Here is a 6421-nt window from a genome sequence, read left to right as displayed (position 1 = left end):
GTGAGCATTAAATGTAACTCTTCAGGTAGAATTTCTACCATCCCCCCTAGCAGAGCAACTCTTTAGTAAATACAAGCTGTCTTGTGCCCGTCATGGTCCACTTACCTTTTCTTCACATATCATATCCTGTATTTCAGCACAAAGGACACGGGTCCTGTCAGTCATATCGTATGATGACAAGTGTTACAAGTTGGGGTCCAGGGTTCCACATACACACTAAACATAGAAATGTAAACAAAAACTGTGACTGGGGAATCTGTTCATGATACTTCTTAGATGTGGACATAGCCTTTCTTCAGTTTTGATCTATCTATTCAAATGGTTGTCCTTTTCTTTTTCTCATCCACATGGCCACCATTTGGGGAAGAAAAAATATTTCTTTTGAATAATTTCTTCGCCACACACTTTTCTTTCTTTGCCGTGATACTTGTCAACCACCTTAGCAACCATCAGGTAGTGTCAGCAACAGAAGCTCCCCTGGAGGAAGTTTGCCGTCAGTCACCGCCCTCATCCAACCTCAGGAACTGTAATGAGAGAGCAAAGCCATCTTCCATGAAATTCAGAAGAAGCTACACGATCACAACCACACATTAGGACATAAATGCCTTGTCCTCACTTCGACAGCACTTAGACTAAAATTGGAATGATGCAGAGATTAGCATGGCCCCTGCACAAGAACATAATTTGTCCCTGAGACAAATACCTGGTAAAATATAAGTGAGCTTCATAGATAAAGGCAGAGTAGTAATAGGTTAAAATACTGGAATGAGAAAAAAAGAAGCAAAGAAGTGTGGACTTAATTAAATCAACATTTTCCATGATTCTCTTATGACTGAGACCATATCAGTCTTTATTAAAAAATGAAACGTGATGAGAAATGTCAAGAATGTTAACATTTTTTGAGGGCTTACTATGTGCAGGCACCGTTTTTAGTCTTTTATACAAACATTGTTTTATACATAAGATGGAAACGATGCCACCCTCATTTTACAAGACGAAGGAAAGGAAATTTAGAGAGGTGAAGTACCAAAATTGCACAGCTAGGAAGGGGCAGATCTGGGGTAAACTCCAAGCAGTATGAATCCAGAGGCTTCTCTTTCAACCCCTACACTCTAATGCCTCTAAATTAAAGGAAAGGAATATTGTCTATCACACATCATTTAAAATCTAGACAATAACCCATTTCACAAAGTAACATTATGAAATGAAACAATTACTCTCATAATGTAACAATTTAAATGGTTTTGCTTCCAGCCAAAGATTAATGCTGTATTTTAAGCAGAGGAAAGAGAATTTTTTAATTCACTAAATTTGGACAGCCCACAAAACATTCAGAATTTGGTGATTGCTCTTAATGAGTTTTTTTCTTTCAAGAGTTTAATATTTTTACCAAAAAGGAAGATGAGATTTTCTCCAAGTACTCTAACAACTATAAAGGGCTGTCTTAGATTTTTCTAATTTTTCATAGCCTTTTTCTATTTAATTCACAAATTTCCTTTTGCTTCCCCTTCAGTGAATAAACTATAAACTCAATCTTTTTCTAATTGGCTCACAAGCACCATCTAGTGAAGAAGCAGAATAATTACAGAACAGTTCCTGCAAATTATCACAATCTGTACTAATTAAGCCTAAATGAGCACCATTTTACCATTGTTCTAAAACAGAATGAGTTTTGTTAAATGCAAATATTATGGCTAAGGGTAAAAATGTTATGTAATTTAGGGCTCCTGGGTGGCTCAGTCAGGTAAGTTCAGACTCTTGGTTTGAGCTGGGGTCATGATCTCCCTATTCATGAGTTCGAATCCCTGCATCAGGCTCCACACTGACTGTGTTGAGTCTGCTTAGGATTCTCTCTTTCCCTCTCTTTCCACCTCAGGGCACCTTCCCTGCTTGTGTTTGCTCTCTCTCAAAATAAATAAATTAACTTTAAAAAATATTATGTATTTCAAGTTCTGTTGTTCTTTGGAATTTTCAGAAATTGAGACTTAGCTTGCTTTCTATTTCCAGCTCCCATTGGCCTTTCTATGACCAATGACTATGGATCCTCAGACAGCAGAAAGTGACATGTTTCACTGTAGCAATATCCCAGGGTGGTTTTGACATTTCGTTTTCTGAATCTGTATCTGTCCATGCATTACTTTTCTTCCTCGCCTTTTCATTGTCACACTAAAATAATTTTTTAAATATATTCACCTAACCATTTATTGAGGACAATCTCTGCCCTCGAGAAATTCACTGTCCAGCAGATGTAGACATTAGGAAAATAAAGTATTACAGGTGTTATGATAGAGTATAGTGTAGAGTAGAATTCATTCTAATCAGAAGGCTCATATTGAACTGGTACTATTTTGCAATTTCATCAGAGGGAGCACATCTTTATTCTACAGTAGGAGCTCTCTTAGTCAACCTCCATTTACCAACTCACCAGATTAACCAACGCTCTCTACTATGTCTATAAAATGCATTGACTTACACTTACTGCTCACCTATGCTTAGGCTAGAAAGCTACCCTAAAATGTTCATGAATTAGTGTTCCTACCAGCTAAGTTGAATGCTTAACAAGAAGCAATTGGATTTTGTTCCCAAATACATCTTTGCCAGTTTTAGTTGTAGCTACACAATATTAATTACACAATTTCAGTAAATACTACATCAATTGATCAAATATAAGTCCAAAAATTGGTGTTGAATCAGTTGGGAGTGAGACAAATGTAGAAGATTAGGGAGAAACCATACAAATCTAGAATGATTCTGCATTCAAACTGGTTTGAAGGTATTTTTAGATTCTTGCTCTAATTTTTGAAAAAAACAAAAGCAAAAAAAAAAACACAACAAAACCCTGGAAGTCTTAGCTCATGCTTATGGGTATGTTTTATACAAGAAAGACAATACACAGCATTTCTAGGATCTCAAACTTTAAAAGAGGGTGAACTTTAAAATGGGGCGCCTGGGTGGCCCAGTCAGTTAAGTATCTAACTTTGGCTCAGATCATGATCTCACAGTTCATGAGTTCAAGCCCTGTGTTAGGCTCTGTGCTGAGAGCTCCGAGCCTGGAGCCTGCTTTGAATTATGTCTCCCTCTCTCTCTTGATCCCTCCCCCACTATCTCTCTCTCTCTCTAAATTAATAAGTAAAAAATTTTTAATGGAATGAACAGAAGATGATAAAAGGATTCATTACCAAGGGCAATATTCAAAAGTGGCACAGAAGTATAAGAATAATGCCAAAGCAAGGAAAAGTATAAAGTGAACTCAAGATTGAGGGGAAATAGAACAATAAACTGGGCTTGCATTTGAGTTGTATTTTGAGAAAAATGAAAGCATGAGAGACACAAGTTTTCAGACCTTCAAAAATGATGCCATAATAATAAGGAACAGAGAGAAGTTTGATTTCTACAAATGCAATTTTCCTTTCTTCCTTGTAAAAGTAGAGTGAGCTCTAGCCAGGAAAGGCAGAAGAGCAGACTTAATAAAGAACCTCCTAACTCTTCTAAAATGTGTCCAAATGAGACCTGTACATACTATTTCTAAGTATAATTTCAGAATATGCCTTGAGACTGCTACATCTGTGGTCAGCCATCTTTGAGAAATCAAGACAAACAAGAGAAATGCTGTCAGATTGATAGAGGGCAAATATATCCCTGACCTTCCAAACATGGCAAGAAGTAGATATTGTAAATGATGGATCTGCTGATCACCCTCAACTACATTCTAGAACAAATTACTAAAATCACAGACTATGAACACTTTAAAAGGGAACAGTGTGTAATGTGAATTATGATTAGGTCATAGGAAACAAGTCCTACCAGAACTAACTCATTTCTGGTTTTGTATGTTTATTAGGTTAGGCAGTTCCTTATTTCTATGTATTTTTAGAAGAAATTTGACAAAGCTTTTAAAGATACCTTCCTGAACAAAAAGTGAAGAAATGTGGATATAATAGATTTATTGTTATTTTTACCTAAATTATCCTGATTAACAGATTGATGTCATACTTGGAGAAGAGTCTCATCCTACGCTCTATGAAATAGGGGAATTATTTTCTCAGTGAATTCGATGAAAAAATTGATGGCATACTGGTAGGTAACACTAAGTTAGAAGCAGCAGTCAACCGCTGGATAGCAGGCTTCTGGATCTTGATCCCAAAGGAAAGAAAATGGGCCCAAATGAATCAAGTTAGGAAAAAAAATACAGAGTACAAATGGGAGAGAAATAATTATCAGGAGCATGTGTGGAAAAAGAGTTAAGGATTTTAGTTAGGTTCAATATAAGAAAAAGAAGTGTAATGGAGGTGATGGGCTCATAGACTATGTTAATTACAGCAGTAGTATAGTAGCGAGGAGCCATTTCCTGCAGTGGCTGGTCCATGGTGTCAAATATTACAGAGAAATCCAAGAAAATGAGTTCTGAGGTTTACACTGAAGTGGTAAGGAGGTCAATATTGACTTTGAAGAGAGTGATTTCAGCTAAATAATTAGGGTAGGTGCCAAAAACAAAGAGTTCTGACAAGTGAAAAGGGTGTGAGCAAAAGTAAGCTACCGATTTGACAGCTTTGATTGGTAAAGAAAATAGCTTTTAAATAGAGAAGATAAACTAACACTGGATTAATGCTATGTTCTCTGGTTTTAGAAAACCTTGATAATTTTACACAACTTAAAGCAAAAAACCACAAACTATAATTAAAACTGAAGAGTCTCCTTAGTCTCCTTAGATTATACAGTTCCAGCTGTGCCTTGCCTCTAATAATCAATACATTTTTATATTTTATTTTAATTTTACATTTACTATATAAACAAATAGAGAAAGACTATCTTTGGGGTAATACAGATAGCAAAATGTGGTTTATCAGAATTATTAGGCTCATAAAAAGAAGAAAGGACTCTAAACTGTGAGGAACTGCAGAATAAAACACAATTTTCTGCAGAACCTGAATCAGCTCTGCTCTAAAAAGCAACCTCTGTAAGGAGACCTGGAGCTACAGAAGTCAAGAAAGATCTCAGGTAATCGCAAAGAGGAGGACAAGAAATAGAGGCAGGATGAAGATGGTGCCTAAACCAGTCTAGACTACAAGCTTCATAACTTCCTAGAAAGGAAGGAGTGGTACTTAATACCAGAAACATGATGTGTTTTTGTAGTTTAATTATTTGTAGTTGTTGTGTGGATATATTTCTTTAAACACATAAGGTCTACAGCTACACCATTAAAAAAGAAAAAAAGGAAGAAAAGGAAAACTCAAGAGCAGCCTGCACTTAGAAACAAGTAGTCCATATCCTAGGAGCAAAGCACAGGATCCTTCTCATGGCCCCACACCAAAATGACAGATTCTGTGTTTCTGAAAGGTGAAGAAGTCTTCTGGAAAAATCAACTGCCAAACACATGGATGAAATTAAGCAAATGTCAAATTGGTACATTAAACTGTATTTCTTTGCTTGTTTAGCATCTCAAAGAGCTCACAATTTACAAGTAGTTCTCAACTTACCAAGATGCTGTTTTCTAAAAGTTAGTTGGCAAATCAGTTGTATGACAGCATAGTATTGTGGTTCTGAGTAGAGGCAGACTTCCCAGTTCAAATCCTAACCCCACCACCTACTTAATTCACTGACTGAGCCTCTATATCTGTAAAATGGGATACCTACTCAAAGGATTGTTCTTTTCTGACTAATGAGTTATCACATTGAATGTTTTTCCAGTCATTCCTGGCACATAGTGAGTATTCAAATTGGTAGCTATTATTATAATTAGCATGTTGATAGGAATAGGAACACAGTATTTCCCAGAAGAGGAGGATCATAGTTATGGAAAAGGCCTAGAGAAATAGGTCAAGGGATTTGGTAAATGTATAGAAAGACCTCTCTAAATGCATAAGAGAAGACTTCTCTAGGGGCACGTGGGCGGCTCAGTAGGTTAGGCATCCGACTTCAGCTCAGGTCATGATCTCACAGTCCCAGAGCCCAAGCCTCACATCAGGCTCTGTGCTCAGAGCCTGGAGCCTGCTTCAGATTCTGTGTCTCCCTTTCTCTCTGTCCATCTCCCACTCATGCTTTGTCTCTGTCTCTCAAAAATGAATAAATATTCTAAAAAATTTTTTAAAGAGAAGACTTCTCTCTAGGGGATTAGCAGAACACATTTAAATTCCAAACAGCACACAAAGCAAAATAATAATAATAATTCATTAATTAAAATGCTGAAATACATTTTAAAATTCAATGACCAGAGGACAGTGGGAAATGCTGTAGATCCTTTCTTCTTGGAGCTTTACAGTGAATGTCATGAGTCCCTGTGATTAAAAAGGAAAAAATACCATCGAATTTTGTTTAATCCAGCATTGCCTAAACTTATGTGACCATAGAAACCATTTTTCTCTTATCTGCCATTATCACCACACTTTGAGAGATGCTTCTCCACATCAATTACTTTCCCAGA

At 36.6% G+C, this 6421-nt stretch overlaps 1 non-coding gene across 1 annotated transcript; it reads left to right on the top strand.

The window, feature by feature from the left end:
* The first annotated feature begins 608 nt into the window (after positions 1-608).
* On the top strand, positions 609-712 carry LOC120233090. Its single transcript, XR_005528713.1, has one exon. It is a non-coding gene; the product is annotated as a U6 spliceosomal RNA (small nuclear RNA).
* Positions 713-6421: the final 5709 nt, after the last annotated feature.

The sequence above is a fragment of the Hyaena hyaena genome, unplaced genomic scaffold (assembly GCF_003009895.1).
Source record: "Hyaena hyaena isolate Hyena2069 unplaced genomic scaffold, ASM300989v1 scaffold_83, whole genome shotgun sequence".
In the NCBI taxonomy this organism is placed as follows: domain Eukaryota; kingdom Metazoa; phylum Chordata; class Mammalia; order Carnivora; family Hyaenidae; genus Hyaena; species Hyaena hyaena.
Note: the sequence above shows the minus strand (reverse complement) of the source record. Positions and strands in the feature narration are given on the sequence as shown.